Raw genomic sequence first — 20,113 nt, 5'->3', positions numbered from 1 at the left:
TTATTTTGATGATGATTTTTACTCCTATGCTGTAGAAAGATGGAGGAGTAGACAGTCAGACATTGACAAAAATAATAATAAATGTTTCTTGAGCATCAAAGAGACTTCTTTCAAAAACATTAAGACACTTAAATACTTCTTTTGGCCACCAGTGTACATGAATCCAACAAATGTTTGTAAATAAGTGAAATTATTTTGAAGGTGGGGTTATGTGTCATGTTACATGTATTGTGAAAAGAACTGTGTTTTGTCCTGTGTTGGACATTTCCTTTTTGACTGCTTAAAAATGTATTTATATTCTGCAGTTTTATGAATGTAATGGTTGATATGTCATTATAATACTTGTATAAGCTAAACAACTAATGACTCTACATTCATTTTGTCAAATGCTAACGTTTCATATGTTTTTTTTGTATGTTTAATGTGTGCAGTGAAGGACAGCACATAATGTGTTAATTTAACACGTTTACACATCTTTGTGCTAACCTTTCTGACATATTTACTTTGTTAAAATCATTAACACAATGAATGAGTTAAAATTAACACAAAAAAAATGTTGTCCCTAAACTCACCCATTAATGTATAAAAATTTCACACATCATTTCCAGCATTGGCAGACTGTTTATTTTGTGATATATATGAAATGTTTTAAATCATTTTTTTTTATTTTGTAATAACTTTGTCTAATTGTTTTGTATGTCAGTAGTATTTATGTAGGATAAAAATAAAATATATCAAAATTATGAAATCTAATTTATATTTAGTACAAAAAAAAATTACAGTATTGTACTGATTAGCTTTGTTGGTACAGTAATGCACTGTATTACACAATGACAGTATGTAGTTACTGTAAAACTGAAATCCGGTAATGGTACTGTAAAAAAAAACTACAGATCATATCTGTAAGGGAACGCTGAATCTGAACGACGCTTTGCCCAGACAGTCAGAATTGGTATGGCAGGAAAGGAACCTGATCCAGGAAGGCCTTTGTACTGAGGAAGAGGACTTGTTACATAAAGGGGATGCAGAGAGCGACGTTTCATGTTCGTCCAGTTCATCTGTAGAAGATGAAGAAGAAAGTAAAGAAGACACAAGCGAGGAAGTGGAAGAAAGTGAACCAGTTAGGGAAAAAAGTTTTTTTTGATAAGAAGCGATAGGTTGACATATTCAACATCAACGTCAATGTCTTTAGGCTTTAGAAAAACACCTAGTGACTCTAGCTCGTTGAATTGAGCCTGCAGAACAGAGGCCTGAGGAGCTTTCATTGGGGCCTGTTCGATTAGGGATTCCTGTATGTAGGTCATGCGAATGAAACATACAGATTTTTCCGTATACCCCTACGAACGACGATGGAGCAAACCAGTGCACACGGCCAGCGACTCCACAGCAAGCTCGTGTGGAGCTTGTGTTTGCTAGTTCGGTTGGATGCTCAAGTTCGACAAAATCCCCCGGCCACAAAGCATGTGATGAGGTGGCACGAAGTTTGTGAGCACGCCGAATGGCATCCCTTACGAAAAATACGTTTATTCAAGTGTTCTATTAGTATACTTCTTTTCAACTAAAAAGAAGAAAGCATACTTTCAGTCTACATTTTATATACTTCTCAAAAATATGTACTTCTCAGAAATATACTTAATTATACTTAAGTGTACTTGACTTATACTGAGAGAAAAGTCCAAGAATATTTGGCCTACACTTGTACTCCATGTTTTGATCAAGATATCCTTAAAAGTATAATTAAGTATTCAAAGTATACTTGGCTTGTAGTTGTGTTAACTGTTTTGATCGAGTAGCCTATTAAATATTTTTTTTACATAGTTTTTCATACACAGTCTTATAAAACTTACATTGTTTGAAAATATTGATATAAAACAGATATGTCTCTAATTCTGCGTATCTGAATTTTTGTGTAGGCTAGTCCACTGGTAGTGTGCATAGGAATTTACTCTAATTCTACTTTTTCCCACCATTGACTGAATTTTCCAGCGTAACCCATGAAGAGAAAACGACTGTGAAGCTTTGGGGGTGTTGGACTCAATCTACTCCATCTGTGTTTTGATCACGTTTCTGAATCTGATCAAGGCGTAGTCTTTGACAAAAATGAGATTTTCTCATCTTTTTCATTTAAAATGTTGCCTTTCTTTATGAAACTTACCAACATTCAAGTGTTGATAAAAAAGGATGCATGAAGCTAATAAAATGTTTTTAAAATTAAAGTAGAGTTAAAGGTATTTTTCAAGTATAAAAAATAACATTTAAACATAGTAGTATAGGCCTACTGCAAGTGCAAAAATTATATATAAATAGTCAACTATAAGTATAATGTTAAGTTCACTTAAAGAAAATTGTAGTATAAAACTACTAAACTAGTAGTTTACTGACAGTACACTAAAAGAAAATTTGCAAGTATACTTGCTGTATAAAACTACTAAACTAGTAGTTTACTGAGAGTATACTTCAAAGTTGCTACAAGTATTAAAATATTAAACTACTAGTATACCCATACGTTCACTTGCAGTACAAATGAGAAACGTAATTATGGTAACACTTTACAATAAGGTTCCTTTATTAGTTAATGTATTAACTAACATGAACTAACAATGAGCAATACATTTATTACTGTTTTTGTTAATCTTTGTTAATGTTAGTTAATAAAGATAAAACTGTTCATTGTTTGCTCATGTTAGTTCACAGTGCATTAACTAATGTTAACAAGATTTGAATAAAGTATTAGTAAATGTTGAAATTAACATTAACAAAAATGAACAAATGCTGCATAAGTGCAGTTCATTATTAGTTAATGTTAACTAATGTAGTTAACTAATGAACCTTATTGTAAAGTGTTACCGTAATTATGAACTAGTTGTGCACTTAAAGTTTACTACTGTTACTCTTATAGTACACTTAAACATATACTTAAGTTTTATATACTAAAAGTGGGCCAATTTAGTCCCAAGCGGTATTAAAATAGTACACTTACAAGTTTACTACTAGTACATATTGACATTAGTATACTTACTTCATAATGTATAAAATGTACTTGAACATTATCTAAGTATACTTCATAAAATGAACTTGAAGTATACTTCTTTTTCGTAAGGGATGTCTGTCTCCGTACGTCCGTTTGGGACCATACTCATATGTATCTGACCCCACACAGACCTGATGTTGAGCGGGAGGGATGGAGATGTCATTACATCCCATAAAGGGGATGGCAGCGAGAATGTCAGATTTTTCAGCATGAGCATGACCTACTTCAAGGTTTTCTACCATAAGTCCTTCGAAAAAGAGCTTGTGCCCGTCTCTTTGAAAATGTGTGCGTGTCCCTCCAACCACCTTCAATGGCGAGGAGCCGTCTGCCTGACTAGCTGACGTACTACTTTAAGGCCCAGTCTGCTGGCACACACCACCCTTATCATGTTTCCTGCTGCACCATTGTTAACGGTCAGCCTAATGGGGATGTGGCCATGGAAGGCTTTGATGCACGGTGGCTGCATGATATGAACGCGCTGTACCGCCTTAAGGTTGCATGGCGTGTCCTCGTCAGACTCACTGTGAGAGTGACACTGTGAGTCAGCAACTTGCTGCGCCTTAGCAAAGAAAGCTCTGTCAGGATGAGGCAGAAAGGGGCACTTACTGAGAAAGTGATTGTCTGATCTGCGAGCCTCTTTACAAAGTTGGCAGGACTTCCTAAATCAACCCAGTGAAGCCAGCTTCTGTCTTGGGGGATTAGACACGGCCAAGCGCATAGCTCTAGCATCCTCTGATAACTGTAGCTTGTCTATTAATGAACACAGGGCACAATATCTCTGGTTTATGGACGCCAGAGTGTGTGACCGTAATTCTGTGCCATACCTCTGCTTTACAAGCTTCGGCAACTCATTATGTATAAGACGAAGTCAAGTAAAAACAACAAAGTTTTCTATCGTCATTAGGAATCCTTTATATAGTCTGATTGTCTGCCATATGTGATAAATTCATGTAGAGCTCTTAACAATAGTATTTCGGGAAATAACTGGGCAGTAGTTAGCAATCTGCCCCAGCAGAAGCTCAAGCATGCTGACCTTTTGTTGGTGTGTGTGCCATTGCACGGCGGGAACATCTGTGTCATCATCGGTAAAACCCCTGAATGGTGAAGCCCAAGTTCAATATGGGGGACACTTTGGCCAGAAATATATTCGGAAGGTCAAATATGGACTTCTGTATGGCTGATTTAACATCAAAAGGAGTCAATATGTATAGAAAGTTCAAGGTTGAGTACTCTTTAGCCTGAAATATGTTTAGTAACTCATATATGGACTACCGTATGCCTGATATAACATCAGAAGCTGTCAATGAGTATGTATTAAGTTACTGTTAAAGGACTAATTGGCCAGAAATATGTTCAGTGGGTTAAACATGAGCTGTGTCCCAATGTGAAGGCTGCATCTTTCGAAGGACGCAGACTTCGAAGGATGCAGCCTATGTAGCCTTCGTAGGATTTCCTAATTGTGCAACCAGGTGTTCCCGATCACCGCTCCTGGGGCCAGTTGCATAAACATAGCCATTATGTTAAGACTGTGTCTTAAGAACTAGTATGATCAACTAGAAGTTAGTTAGGGGTAATCAGTCTTACTGTTCGGTGTCAGATTAGACCAATCTAATAAAATAATAAAATTGGATGACTAACTTGTAAGACTAGTCTTAACAGTTTATGCAACTGGCCAAGCAATGGTGTGAGAGGACTGCTGCCATCCTGATAATTAATTTGATATAACTGAGTAAACAGCTTTGGAGCCAGAATTGGCTATTGTCATTTTTATGTTTTATATTTTTACTGGAGGACATGGTGAGGATGTTTCAGCCCCGGCGCTGCCAGGTCATGTATTTTCGGTTTAGCCCTGTTTGAATATAAAACCCAATTGAATATAAAAAAAGTCCAGTATTTCTCCCACTCGCCATCGGCAGCTGTCATTGTTGCCAAGTGACAAGTTGCCAAGCGCCTCCGTAGGCTAGACCGGTCCGAGCGCTTCAGATGCGCCCTTTGAAATGGGACGCAGCTGTAGTTAGCAACAATTTGTTAATATTGTAACTTTTTTCCCTCACATCACAATATGATTTTATATTAAACTATAATGTAACAACTTGAAAATATACAGAAGTAAAATGCAGTAGTAGCCTAATATAAATGCAAAACCATCATAAAAACCCTGACAAGGAGTTTTTTCCCCCTGCAGAATACATACCTTTAGTTTTACTCTTGATACTTTAAGTACATTAGAGTATGCAAGATAATTTTGCCTAACTAAGGTTTTAGTAGTTTTTCCCCAATGCAGTATTAGTAGTTATAAAAAGTACTTTTTTTCAGAAAGAAATCAGCCCCTTGAATCAGCCCTGCAAATCTGTTGGTAGACAGCTTAGTGGATAGTGGAAATATGCACTTAAACACTCTGGAGACCATCCCAGATGATGTCCCACCAACAGAAGGCATTACCAGGGGAAGCCCATCCCGGTCCAGCAGCACCACCAGGGTCTCCCTGCTCAGCTCAATAAAAGTCAACATAATTTTTTTCTTATTTTATGTACTGTAAATTTAAATGTTTATGTTGATTGTGATATGTTTAACGTATGTTGTAAATAGTTGGAAAAAGTACTTTAATGTAGCCTATAGAACAAATGATTTTCATTTACCAATTTTATTTGGGGAAAAAAAAGGTATAGAAGAATTAGTTTCATGTAGAAACTATGACTGTCATTACAAAAATAAACAATGTCCAGAACAATTCATTCTCTTTTATTTACACATTTAAAGTTGCATAAAAATAATGTACAGAATTTTTCTTTCCTTTTAAAAAATGAAAGTGAAAAAAAGTTAAACAAGAATATGTAGAATATATATATATATTTTTTTTTCAATCATTCTCTCAAGAAGAGAAAACAGCCTGTCCATCCTCTACCTTCTTTCCTGTGCTCTCCTCACCTCTACCTCCCTCTCTAGTTGCATGTCTTCTCTGATCAAGTCCAAAAACTTGTCCTGTCACGCCGCCTTCGTGCTGGTGCTGCTGCTGCTGCTGCTGGTGCTCCTGCTGGTGCGGGTGCTAGTGCTGGTGCTGCTACTGGTGCTTCTGGTGTTGCTGCCCCTGGCTCCTCCTCACCGTGGGCACCCACTACTGAACTCGGCCCTGGTGTGCCCTCAGGGATTGAGGCAATGAGGACAGGGGGGTTGGTGCAATGCCTCTGTCCCAACACCTCATCCATGAGGACAAACCAGGGCCAAGTTTCAGCAGTGGGTTTCCCACTCACACCCTCACCTGTCCCAGGACACTTTCAATCCTAAAAGCAGAGCAAATGAACCGGCTTGTTAACAACAACAGCACAATACATTTCAGAAAAGATGTGTGTATTAATTTTCTTTATATATATATATATATATATATATATATATATATATATAATTATAATTATAATTATAATTATTATTTTATTAAATTTTTTGCCTGTATGGGAGTTACCTTACCCAGTCCCATTTTCTCCTGAATTGCTCTAAAAAAGCAGAAAGGGGTACTTAACACAGGGGTGCAATCTTAAGTGCATTGTTAACACTGCAAAATATGACACATCAAGACATGCATACAAAATACTTAAGAAATCATATTTCTGTATACTCAAATTTGGTTAAAACCACATAGCTTGCATGACAGCACTACAAAAACACATAAAAGTGAAACCCCATTGCCTTATCTACTGCTTTTCTTATTGTTTTGGGCTTTATTGGGTGAGTGATATTTCTTATAATACACAAGTGAGATAGACTAGTGCAAATATTACAAATAGGTTGTTAAACTAATAACGTTATTACCACAAGTTTTGCCTCAAACTACCTGACAAATGAAGCCACGCAATGGTGACGAAGGAGTTAAGATGAAGTTTAGAAGAAACTTTAACTCTGGTTTCGCTAGCTATTTGAGTAAATGAAAACATAATTCTTACATTTAAATGTGAATTTGCTGTCCACCACCGATCTCTAGTCTCGGCCGCCTTTAAAAAAAAAAAAAAAAAAATGCTGTCTTCACCGGTGCGCAATGACTTATGGGGTAGAATAGGGTAGGATATAGGGGTGGAACGGTACACAGAAGTCACGGTTCAGTTCATACTTTGGTTCAGACATCACGGTTCGGTACGAGTTCGGTACAATGGAGGGAAAAGCAAAACAAAAATGCAGAATGCTTGTGCATGTCTCAGGCTGTACCACCAAAGGAAAATAAATTACTTAAGCCTTGCATTTTTTAAATAAGTTTTATTAATAAATTAAAGGCATAGAACCAGTTTTATTTGTAGTGGACAATAGTTTTATATGATTAATTTATTAATTAAATTAATAAAAAGACAAAAAGACCTTGAGATATGTTTGGTAATGAATGAATTGGAAATTAATTTGCTACATTTCAGATTAATATATTTGTTTTCCTTAAAATTTTAATTAACAGTAACTTAAACACTTTGCAGTTTGAAGGATGTCCTGTATAAACAAAATGATGGAGTATGTTTTTATGTTTCCACTGCTCAAGTCGCGGCCGCAACTCACACACACACGCACACAAGTAAACACTTTGCGACTTTTCGATGTATCGAATACGGCCTTCGAAGGATGCAGAATTGAATTGGGACAGCCTTCATCGCGCCGCGGTGATGCAATCGGCCTTCAAATGCAACCTTCGAAGGATGCAGTCTTTCAATTGCACTGTAAAACATTTCTAACCCTCCCAAATCAAAAATTTCAAGTGACCGATAACATCTAAATTTTTCAATTGGCCCAAGTGAAATTCTTGTTGCAATAGTCTGTTAACATTGGCTCAATGAGAAATAATACGTCAGACTAATTGAAAAATGTAGATGTTATCGGTCACTTGAAATTTTTGACTTGGGGATGTAATTTTTTTTTACAGTGTGGGATGTCCTTCGTTGCGCCGCTGTGACGCAATCGGCCTTCAAATATGGCCAATCGGCCTTCAAATACGGCCTTTGGAGGATGCAGCCTTCACATTGGGACACAGCTATGGACTACTGTCTGTCTGATTTAACATCAGAAGGATTCTATAAGTTTATATAGTATAAAACCTTTTAAGGACTCTTTGGCCAGACATGGACTTACTGCATGGCTGATGTAACATCAGAAGAAGTCTGGGAGTATGGATAAAAAAGTTGAAGATCAAGTACTCTTTGGATAGATATATGTTCAGTAGGTCAAATTTTGACTACTTTAGAAAGGTCAAGATTGTGGACTCTTTCCCCAGAAACATTTTCAATAGGTCAAACATAGACTTCTGTATGGCTGATTTAACATCAGAAGGAGTCTATGAGAATAAATAAAGAGTTCAGATGCAAAAGCCTCTAAGTGCCATCTGAAATGTTTCTGAACTTTGGCCGGATATGTGTTCAATAGGTCAAATATGGATGTCTGTATGGCTCATGTAACATCAAAAGTAGTCAATGAGTATGTATGGAAAGTTAATAATCAAGGACATGATATACAGTATATCCACAAGCCCTATATATCTGATATAATCCACAACGCGGCTCGTTTATGCACGTCTATAGTGTGAACTGATCTCACATGAGCTCATCGGACTGTTTGGGGAGTGAATATGTGATGGGAGTGAATTATTGATGAATGCATTTTTGATACACATTTTAATGTTATATGATTGACTCATCGATCAAATGACTTTTGTACTATGCTCATTTGCTAACACCTGTGCATAGACTAATCCGTGACCTAGTGTCATAGGCTGGTTAAGAAAAAGGTGGAGACTGTTGCCCTTTAAGACCGTGTGCTTGAGAGACTGGAGCTGTGTCCCAATGTGAAGGCTGCATCCTTCGAAGGACTGAAGACTTCAAGGATGCAAGACTTCAAGCTGACTTCAAAGTTGATGAATTCAAAGCTGATGAATTTGCTACTGCCTTCATGAATTCAGGTTTTCATGCCCCCTACGAAAGTCCACCTCTGTGCCCTGAGGAATTCATCTCTTCTTTTTATTCCACCTGTTTAGAGATTTTGGACTCAGTTGCACCCTTAAAGCTGAGGTCCATTAAACCTAAACCAGATTGTTGGTTGAATGACACCACACGCGCCCTGAGGAGACGCTGTAGACAGGCTGAACGGAGGTGGAAAAAGGACAAGCTGCATGTGTCCCTGGGTATTCTGAGAGTCTGTCTTTCTGACTATCAAATTGCTGTTAAAGAAGCCAAATGTAGATACCTCTCAAATGTTATTTCCAATAGCTGTAATCGGCCCCAAGTCTTGTTTAGTATAATTCAGTCTGTCACAAATCCATCTGCTAACGTGTTTGAAAATGTATCTAAATCAACCTGTGACGAGTTTCTCCATTACTTTATTGACAAAGTGGCCTCAGTTAGACAGGGTGTAAACAGCAGTATAGCTGTTGGTTCATACGTGCACCCACTACCTCCTTCTCTTCCTGCTGTTTTTGATGTGTTTGAGCCAGTGTCACTCTTTCAGCTCTCCAAAGTTGTCCAGAAGCTGAGATCTACCAACTGTTCCTTGGACATTGTTCCATCTAGAGTGCTTAAACAGGTTTTTGACACAGTAGGACCATGTCTTCTCTCTTTTTTCAACGCCAGCCTTAGCTCAGGGTCTGTCCCAACTGTTTTTAAGCAGGCTGTGGTCAGGCCACTAATCAAAAAACCTAATCTTGACCCATCAGTTCTCTCAAATTTCAGACCAGTGTCCCATCTGTCTTTTCTCTCTAAAGTTCTGGAAAAGCTCGTCTTCATACAACTTCAATCATTCTTGGATCAAAACCACATTTTTGAAAAATTTCAATCCGGTTTCAGGGCACGCCACAGCACAGAATCTGCACTGTTAAAAGTGCAGAACGACATCTTGCTATCCTTGGACGCTAAAAAACCTGTGCTGTTGGTAATGCTGGACCTTACTGCAGCATTTGATACGGTGGACCATTCTATCCTCCTGACCCGTCTGGCCCAGCAGGTGGGCCTTCAAGGACCCGTGCTGCAGTGGTTCAAGTCATATTTAGCAGATAGAACTTTTTCTGTGATGATCAATGATCTCTCTTCCTCTCCAGCCCCATTTTCCTCTGGTGTGCCACAGGGTTCCATCCTCGGCCCTGCTCTTTTTTCCTTGTACATGCTCCCCTTAGGTTCTGTGATATCCCGGCATAATGTCTCTTTCCATCTGTATGCAGACGATGTACAAATCTATCTGCCAGTTGCCCAGAACTCTCCAGACATACAGTCCATCCAGACATGTCTGCATGACATTAAACATTGGCTGTCACAAAATTTCCTCTGTCTAAATGAATCAAAGACTGAATTTATCGTATTTGATGCCTCTAGTTCAACAAAGGCAGCTCCCGATCTTGCACCTCTGACCACCCACCTCAGTCCTGTAGTCAGGAATCTTGGAGTGATTTTGGACAGCAGTCTGAGGCTCGATAAACAGGTAGACTCTGTGATCAGGGCAAGTTTCTTCCAGCTTCGCCGGTTGGCCAAAGTCAAACCATTCCTCAGCTGTAGTGACCTCGAGAAAACAATCCATGCTTTTATTAGTTCACGCTTGGACTACTGCAATGCCCTCTACATCGGGTTAAATCAGGCCTCTCTGCACCGTCTACAGCTTGTGCAGAACGCAGCAGCCCGGCTTCTTACCAACACCCGTAAACATGACCACATCACTCCTGTCCTGTACTCTCTCCACTGGCTCCCGGTCGAGTTCAGAATCCAGTTTAAGATCCTGCTGTTTGTTTTCTGCTCCATCCATGGTCTTGCACCTCTCTATCTGTGTAACATGCTGACCCCTTACCAGCCCAGCAGAGCCCTGCGCTCCTCTAAACAACATCTGCTGGTGGTCCCACTGTCCAGGTGCAAAAAGTGGGGTGATCGTGCCTTTGCGGTAGCGGGGCCAAAACTCTGGAACGCTCTGCCTCTGGAATTACGCTCCATCATGGACCTGCCCCTGTTCAAGACCAGGCTGAAGCACCATCTCTTTAGCTCGGCCTTTGACACCTGATGGACAACTGATTAGCATAATGATTTTATAGATGTGTTGTATTTTATTTTTTTGTACTGTTTTGTATTTCATTCCTTTTGTCTCTGTCCAGCGCCTTGATCAACTCTGGTTGTTGTAAAGCGCTTTATAAATAAAAATTGATTGATTGATTGATTGATGCAGCCTATGCGTCCTCCGAAGGACGCACCATGTAGCCTTCTAGGATTTCCTAATTGCGCAACCAGGTGTTTCTGATCACCGCTCCTCAACGGTGCGAGAGGACAGCTGCCATCCTGATAATTCATTTGATATAGCCTAATTGAGTAAACAGCTATGGAGCCAGAATTGGCTATTGTCATTTTTATGTTTTATATTTTACTGGAGGACATGGTGAGGATGTTTCAGCCCCAGCGCTGCCGGATCATGTATTTTCGGTTTAGCCCTGTTTGAATATAAAACCCAATTGAATATAAAAAAGTCCATTATTTCTCGCGCTCGTCATTGGCAGCTGTCACGGTTGCCAGGCGACAAGAACAGTCCTCCGTAGGCTCGACCGGTCCGAGCACTTCAGATGCGTCCTTTGATATGGGACGCAGCTTTAGTTAGCAACAATTTGTTAATATAGTGACAACAGACCTACATTTTGTTACTTTAATTTTCGGAACTGCATATTTCATTAAATATTCACGTACAAATGTGAAGTAACCATACTGAAGTACCTTTTTTCCCTCACATATACATTAAACTACACAAAAGTATATAATGTAACAGCCTTGAAAATATTCATAAGTAAAATGCAGTAGTAGCATAATTATAAATACAAAACTATAATAAAAACCCTGACAAGGAGTTTTTTTCCCCTGCAGAATACATACCTCTAGTTTTACTCTTGATACTAAAAACTTATTAAAAGTACTTTTTTCAGAAATGACTCTTTTTGAAAGTCTAATTATTATTCTAATAAATTCTAATAAAAGTCGACATCATTTTTTTCTTATTTTATGTACTGTAAATGTTTGTTGATTTTGATATGTTTAACGTATGTTGTTAATAGTTGGAAAAAGTACTTTAATGTAGCCCGTGGAACAAATGATTTTCATTTACCAATTTTATTTGAAAAAAAAAAAGGTATACAAGAGTTTTTTTCATGTAGAAATTATGACTGTCAAAAAAATAAACAATGTCCAGAACAATTCATTCTCTTTTATTTACACATTTAAAGTTGCATAAAAATAATGTACAGATTTTTTCTTTCCTTTTAAAAAATAGTGAAAAAAGTTAAACAAGAATAATTATGTAGAAAAAAAATATATTTTTCAATCATTTTCTCAAGAAGAGAAAACAGCCTGTCCATCCTCTCCCTACTCTCCTCTCCTCGCCTCTGCCTTCCTGCTGGTGCTGCTGGTGCTGGCTCCTCCTCACTGTGGGCACCCACTGCTGAACTGGGCCCTGAGGACAAACCAGGGCCAAGTTTCAGCAGTGGGTTTCCCACTCACACCCTCACCTGTCCCAGGACACTTGCAATCCTAAGGGCAGAGCAAATGAACCATGGCTTGTTAACAACAACAGCACAATACATTTCAGCAAAGACATGAGTATTAACTTTCTTACTTTTGGATTTTTTTCTCCTGAATTGCTCTAAAAAAGCTTAACACAGGGGTGCAATCTTAAGTGCATTGTTAACACTGCAAAAAATGACACAAATATGACACATGCATACAAAATACTTAAGAAATCATATTTCTATACTCAAATTTGGTTAAAACCACATAGCTTGCATGACAGCACTACAAAAACACATCAAAGTGAAACCCCATTGCCTTATCAACTGCTTTTCTTATTGTTGTGGGCTTACTTCTTTAGCATATTTCTTTTAGCCTAATACACAAGTGAGATAGACTAGTGCAAATATTACAAATAGGTCGTTAAACTAATATTAGCACAAGTTTTGCCTCAAACTACCTGACAAATGAAGCCACGCAATGGTGACGAAGGAGTTAAGATGAAGTTTATAATAAACTTTAACTCGGTTTCGCTAGCAATTTAGATAAATGAAAACATAATACTTACATTTAAATGTGAATTTGCTGTCCACCACCGATCTCTAGTCTCGACCGCCTTTAAAAATAAATAAATAAATGCTGTCGACAACGGCGCGCAATGAGTTATGGGGTAGAATAGGGTAGGATAGGCCGCTAAGTGTCCATTTTTGTATCCTTCCTTTCACGGGAAACGAAGGACGCATTTGGCGTCGCTTTTGAATCAGGGTAGCCTTCGTCGCGTCACGATGACGCAACCGGCCTTCAAATACGGCCTTCGGAGGATGCAGAACTGAATTGGGACAGCCTTCATCGCGCCGCGGTGACGCAATCGGCCTTCAAATGCGACCTTCCAAGGATGCAGCCTTTGAATTGGGACGTCCTTCGTCGCGCCGCTGTGACGCAATCGGCCTTCAAATGCGGCCAATCGGCCTTCAAATACGGCCTTCGGAGGATGCAGCCTTCACATTAGGACACAGCTTGGGAGAGGTGTGTGCGTCGTCTGGACTGCGTCATTTACGTGCAAGTCGACATCCGGTTGAGTGTTTTAAACAGGTGCTGACGTCTGAGAAGAAACGCTGAACAGTGATAACCAAACGTTTTACGGCTGTGCGGGAACGAGTGAGTCGGAGTATTGTGAAGACGGCGACGCAGAGCGATCACGGGCGCAGCTGTTGGAGAAGTGAGTCAGCGATCGTTTGGAGACGGCAACAGTGGGCGGTGAGCACGACGGCGACGCAGAGCAATCACGGGCGCAGCTGTTGGAGACAAGTGAGTCAGCGTGTACAGGGACGAGTGTATCACATAGACTGTAGAAAATATGGACAAAGCGTCTGTGACGTCACCCATAGACTTTCTGAAGAACGGTTTTGAGGCCGTTTATGGGGGGTATGGGCGGCGCCATATTTCAATACAAATGTTCAGAAAGCCCGTGAATTTAGCCCGTGGGGGAAAACGTCTCCGGTTACTTTCGTAACCTCGGTTCCCTGAAAGGCAAGGAACGAGACATTACGGATGTCGTATATGGGAACTCCTCTCATCCTTCACTTCCGCTGAAATCTTATAGGCTAACGCCAGCAGAGCTGGCCAATTGACGCAAATATGCAAATACTGAAACACCGTTGCAGTTATAATGCAAGTGCAGCGTCAATTCCCTTCAGAATCGAACAATGCTAAATAAATAGCGAACACGGCGGCGAGCGTAATGTCTCGTTCCTTGCCTTTCAGGGAACCGAGGTTACGAAAGTAACCGGAGACGTTCCCTATCAAGGCTACGGAACTCGACATTACGGATGTCGTATATGGGAACTGTATAGAATCCCGCCGTGGCAGCAAACTACTGAACAGACCCAATACAAACCTCGCCCCCAGAATGCAAGCGCCTGATAGGCCGAGATTGACAAATAGCGAACCTCTAACCTCCGATAGGTCCAAAGGGACCAATCACAAGCTCACAAACACTACTGGAATTTGCATATCCCGAGCAGTATAACTGGGGGAAGGTTGCACTGTAGACCAACAGGGCAACAACAACAGAGAAAACCAACGCATAGTGGTGACAATAGTACAACACACAAATAGCACCCAGAACAACTCATGAGCAAAGCGCAGAGCAGCTCTCTTAATGCTGTGTAAGCGATCAACTCACCGAAAGCACTCGAGACGCTACAGAGGGCAAATCCAACTTGTAAAATCTGGCAAACGTGTTCTGAGAAGACCAGCCAGCCGCATGACATAAATCCTGAATAGACATACCCTTAGTCCAAGCCCACGAGGAGGCAATCGCCCTAGTCGAATGGGCCTTGATGTTCAGGGGACATTCCTGTCCCAGGCAATCATAAGCCAAAACAATAGCGTCCACGATCCAGTGAGCAAGCCTCTGTTTTGAGACCCCCCGTCCCTTGTTGCATCCACCAAAGCACACAAACAGCTGGTCCGATTGTCGAAACGCTGCCGAGCGAGAAATGTATTCTCGGAGCGCTCTGACTGGGCAAATAGCACTCTGAGCATCCGAACCCTGAGAGGTTGATGGCTCAGCGGACAGGGCAGGCAGAGAAACGATCTGCGCTCTGAACGGGGTATTGAGCGACTTAGGAACGTAACCCGGCCTCGGTCTGAGAGTAACATTACAGTTTCCCGGTCCAAAGCGAATACAATCTTCACTTACAGAGAAAGCCTGTAAATCCCCAACCCGCTTCGCCGAGGCGAGAGCGAGAAGCAGAGCCGTTTTAACCGATAGCTCCTTAATGGCAATCGAGGCTAGGGGCTCGAAAGGCGGTCGTGACAAAGCCTCCAAGACCAAAGCTAAATCCCACGGCGGCACAGAAGGCGGCCGTGCAGGGCACAATCTCCTAGCTCCCTTGAGGAACCGTGTCACCGACGCATGTCTACCGATAGACTGTCCGTCAACAGGTGGGTGAAACGCGGCAATAGCGGCCACATAAACCTTCAGAGTGGATGGCAGGCTCCCTTCATCCATCCTATACTGAAGGAAGCGTAGAATATCCGACACAGAACAGTCCGCTGGGTCTATACCGACATCCTGACACCATTTAGAGAACACACCCCACTTCAGAGCATACAGGCGCCTGGTGGACGGAGCTCGCGCCTCCGCGATGGTATTCAAAACCCGCGAGTGCAGCGCGTCCCGCCCGCTCAGCGACCCTGTAGCGGCCACACATGGAGGCTCCACAGCGCGGGGCTGGGATGCCAGATCGTTCCGCTCGCCTGAGACAGAAGGTCCTTCCTGAGCGGAATCTCCCATGGCTGCCCTGCTAGTAACTCTACCAAATCCGCGAACCAGGGCTGATTCGGCCAGTTCGGGGCTACCAGAGTCACCGCCGCCTTCTCCTCCCTGATTTTGCACAACACCATGGGCAAAATTTTCACCGGAGGAAAGGCATAGAGACAGACTCTCGGCCATCGCGCAGTCAGCGCGTCCACCTCCCGGGGGGAACGGGACAGCGAGAAGAACATCTGACAGTGCGCGTTCTCGCTCGTTGCAAAGAGGTCGACCTCCGCCCTGCCGAAACGATTCCATATATGCGGGGATATGCGCCGCTCTCACTGAGAGGAAAAACCGGTCCGCCCATAGCAGAAGGGATTCCGCCTGCCTGAATAGGGCTTTGGAATGTACACCGCCTTGGCGATTTATGTACGAGACCACGGAAGTGTTGTCTGTCCGAATCAACACATGCCGCTGCTCCAGCTGAGACCGGAAGGTTTTTAGAGCTAGAGAGACCGCTTCTAGTTCCAAGCGATTTATGTGCCACTCCATCTGCTTCTCTGACCACCGACCCGAGGCGGGCTTGCCCAAGCAGACCGCTCCCCATCCGGTGGATGAAGCGTCCGTCAGGACCTCCACTCGCCGCGTCACTAAGCCCATAGGGACACCTGAGCTGAAGAGATCTGGGTTCCTCCACGGGGGCAGGGCGCGGGCGCATCCGCTGGTGACCATAACGCGCTTGTGGCCAGAATACCACGCACTCGGGGGAACGCGCGCTTTCAGCCAGAGTTGAAGCGGTCTCATATGCAGCAGCCCCAGATGACACACCGAAGAAGCCGCTGCCATCCGTCCCAGTAGCCTCTGAAACTCTTTCAGTGGGACGAGCCTGCCAGGTCTGAAGAGACCGAGAGAAGAACTCAGAGCCTCCGCTCGCTCGGGAGAGAGGCGCACTCTCATTCTCACCGAATCCAAGCACACTCCCAGGAATGTTATCGTCTGGCTCGGTGTGAGCACACTTTTCTGGACGTTCACCCTCAAACCGAGCATCTCCAAGTGTCGAAGGAGGGCATTCACGTGGCTGACCAGCGTTTCTCTCGACTGAGCGAGAACTAGCCAGTCGTCCAGATAGTTCAAGACGCGCATTCCGCTCGATCTGAGGGGTGAAAGTGCCGCGTCTACACATTTTGAAAACGTTCGGGGGGCTAGGGCCAATCCAAACGGAAGCACCGTATTTTGGTACGCCGAATCCTCGAACACAAACCTCAGGAATCGTCTGTGACGCTTCACTATCTGAATGTGAAAGTAAGCGTCCTTTAAATCCACTGAAGCGAACCAATCCCTGGGGCGAATTTGCGCCAGGATTTGCTTCAGTGTTGTCATCCTGAAGGCGCACTTGTGAAGCGCTCTGTTGACAGGTCTCAGATCCAGAATGGGGCGGAGACCACCTCCCTTCTTCGGCACAACGAAGTAGCGGCTGTAGAACCCGCTGTCCCGCTCGCTCGGGGGAACTGGTTCTATAGCCTTCTTCTCGAGCAAGCTGCACACTTCCTGCCTCAGCACATGAGCGTTTTGGGGCAAAGTTAATGACTGAATTACGCCGCGGAAGCGGGGTGGTCTGCGTTTGAACTGAAGTGTGTACCCGCGCCGAATTATATTCAACACCCACGGCGAAATGCCCGGAATAGCTTCCCACGCTGCCTGAAAACGACTGAGCGTGGGCTGATCTAAACCTGCGGTCATGGCCGCTGCGGTCATGGCCGCTGCGGTCATGGCCGCTATGTGAGTGCTGGGGATAGTTATTGACCGTGACTCTGCGCTGCTCGAGGGCAGGGCGGGTAACACAGTGTGTGGTGCAAGAGGAGAAAAAAGCTCTGTTTGTGAAGTAGTGATTTGCTTTATTTGAACAACATTCACAACATTTACATACACAGAACAACTGCACGCGTCGCTCACAGAACTCTGAGGGACGAAGTGCACTAGAGCGCGCCGCTTGGACGCGGGGCCGGCCTGGCGCTTTTTCCTCCTCTTGCCCGAGCGGTCAGGACGACTGCTTGGGCCTGGCAGGGGGCGCGGTGGGCTTTCTGCGCGGGCTCCTCTGCGTCCTCCTGTTACCCGCCCCTTGCCACTGACCGCTGCGGCCTTTACGGGCATCCTGTCCCGGGCGGGGCGCTGCCTGTCTTCTGGCCGCAGCCTGGGGTTGGCGGCCTGAGGCTGAGGATGAACGAGAGCGCGGCTGCGGCGGCGGTGGCGCCCTTCGCGGAATGACGTGGCTCATAGCCTTGGCCTTTTTGCGCTTCGTGGCCAGGAGCGCGAGGTCCGTGGCCGAACGGAGATCTCGGATGGCGTCAGCGTCAATAGAGGCGGCGCCATCCAGAGACTTCAGCTGCTTTGCCTGGAGCACTTGGAGAAGGGCCATAGCATGCAGCACGGATACCGCCTCCCCCGCGGCACCGAAGGCCTTGTTGGCCTGGTGGGCCGTAAATCTGCAGGCTCGGGACGGCAGGCTGCGGTCCGAGCCCAGGGCGGGAGCCGACGGGCAGAGATGAGCGGCGACGGTCTCCTCGACGGGGGGGATACTGAGGTAGCCGTGGTCCCCCGCCTCGTCCACGGGGGCAAACATAGCCTGGGTGGAAGTGAGGGTGCGCGCCGATTGCGGGGCCGCCCACGACTTCACCACGTGCTCATGCACGTCGGGAAAAAACGGTGTTCCCCTTTTCGAAGCGGCCTGACGGCGGCTCGATTGTAGGAACCACGTATCCAATTTGCTCTTAGATGGTTCATCAGGAGCTTTCCAATCGAGGTCCAGCTCCTCGACGGCCTTCGAGAGGATACGGAAGAGCTCGTCCTGCAGGTCCGCAGGGGTGTCCTGCTCCGCGGCCGCCAGCGGTGCGGCCTGCTCTGCACCCCAGTCGTTCTCGGAGGCCGACAGCGACATAGAGTCGTCCCCCTCACTCACCCCGAAGGAAACGAAGTCAGCGACGTCGCGAGGGGGATGAAAGGTGGGGTCGGGGAAGCTCACAGGGGAGCGAACCTCGACTCTGCGGTTGGGGGGGGCTACCAGCGGCTCAGAGGCGGCGGTAGGCCCAATCCCCGCTGCTGCACGAGCTTCGTCCCTCCTGGCTCTGAGGGCTCGAAGGGATAAGTCCGCGCAGTGGTCGCAGGACCCTCCGTCCCCGAGGGCTGACTCAGCATGGGCCAGCCCCAAGCACGCGATGCAGAACAGGTGCGTGTCGGTGGGGGCGATGGGGCCCGAGCATAGGTTACAAGTAGTTGCCATCGGATGCAGGAGACAGTGCGAGTATCTCCGGCGCAACTTCAACGACGGCGAATATATCCAGTTGTAGTATCAGCTTTCTAGCACACGATTTAAGCGTGAAGAGAGAGATTCTGAAGGGAATTGACGCTGCACTTGCATTATAACTGCAACGGTGTTTCAGTATTTGCATATTTGCGTCAATTGGCCAGCTCTGCTGGCGTTAGCCTATAAGATTTCAGCGGAAGTGAAGGATGAGAGGAGTTCCCATATACGACATCCGTAATGTCGAGTTCCGTAGCCTTGATAGGGAACCATAGACTGTAAAAAAATATGGACGTAGTGTCCGTGACGTCACCCGTAGGTTTCTGAAGAGCATTTTTGAAGCCTAAAGTGGGCGGAGCCGGCCGTTGCCATCTTGGCCTCGCGTCACTCCCGGATAACAGAAAATGAGCAAAGAGGCGGGGCGGGTGGGGAGGTAATGCTATGCTATACGCTACTGACAGTACCAAGTCTTCGACTGCACAGGGCCTCGCGCTAAAGTGACAGTTGATGATGTAAAGCCAATTAAAAGTTCCTGTTTTTGCCCTTCGAAATATTATAATAGTTAAAAGACATGGCAACAAGTGAGACTGTATATCGTGATTCTGTACTATTCTGCTAGTTGAAAATGTATATGCAGTAACTTAATATTACTCTGAGAGAGTGTGTGTGACAGTGATTTATGTGCATACATGTTAGTCACTCTTTTTTTATAGTGTATGGTCCGTCAGCGCGGCATCGCTCGTCAAGTTCGTAGAGAGCTTATGTCACGGTGTGACAAATGAGAGGGCGGAACTAAAGTTCGCCGCAATTGTGTCCCCTCCGGTATAATAACAAGGACACTCCACCCCCCGTGAAAATGTGTATCTGTTGCCTTGCCAACCGGGATGAGGAAATCGACATTAGGTGTGGGGATTTAATCTAGAGCCATGACGAAGCCATGTGGGCATTGAGAAGGATATAAAAAGCTAGTGAAGAGAGACTGTTGTGTGGGTTCTCCCCCGTGAGACGTCGTTTCATTTGAGTGCTGCAGAGAAGAATTGTGG

General features: G+C 44.1%; 1 protein-coding gene and 1 long non-coding RNA gene across 6 annotated transcripts in view; both read right to left on the bottom strand.

Annotated features, from left to right (window-relative positions):
- Positions 1 to 20,113, bottom strand: part of LOC309475524 (T-lymphocyte activation antigen CD86-like) — a 226,337-nt gene that overhangs the window by 173,653 nt on the left and 32,571 nt on the right. The gene's annotated exons all lie outside the window — the stretch shown is intronic.
- On the bottom strand, positions 5,350 to 6,358 carry LOC309476560. Its single transcript, XR_014198274.1, has 2 exons — positions 6,135 to 6,358; positions 5,350 to 6,032 (listed from the first exon to the last, which is right to left on the bottom strand). It is a non-coding gene; the product is annotated as an uncharacterized lncRNA (long non-coding RNA).

This window comes from Leuciscus leuciscus (assembly GCF_965113295.1).
Source record: "Leuciscus leuciscus genome assembly, chromosome: 15".
Classification (NCBI taxonomy): Eukaryota; Metazoa; Chordata; class Actinopteri; order Cypriniformes; family Leuciscidae; genus Leuciscus; species Leuciscus leuciscus.
Note: the sequence above shows the minus strand (reverse complement) of the source record. Positions and strands in the feature narration are given on the sequence as shown.